Source organism: Fukomys damarensis, unplaced genomic scaffold (assembly GCF_012274545.1).
Source record: "Fukomys damarensis isolate Sample0158 unplaced genomic scaffold, DMR_v1.0_HiC HiC_scaffold_22, whole genome shotgun sequence".
NCBI classification, from domain to species: domain Eukaryota; kingdom Metazoa; phylum Chordata; class Mammalia; order Rodentia; family Bathyergidae; genus Fukomys; species Fukomys damarensis.
Genome location: NW_022900934.1, coordinates 14,043,946 through 14,044,170, shown reverse-complemented (window position 1 = coordinate 14,044,170; position 225 = coordinate 14,043,946).

Below are 225 nucleotides of genomic sequence, written 5' to 3'. Positions count from 1 at the left end.
AAAAGCGCCACCAACCGACCGGCGCGGGCACGAGGCAATGGCGGCCGGGGCGGAAAGTAAAGATAGGGGCAGAGGGCGCGCACGCAGCGGCAGGCGCGGCGGTGTCGCAAGAGCACGCAGGTTTACGGTTGGGCTGAGTTGGGGCGTCCTTCTCCTTGGCAACGAGGGCGGGGTAAGTGGCTCGGGCTACAGTTTAGACCGTCAGGGGTTGCCTAGTAACGGCGT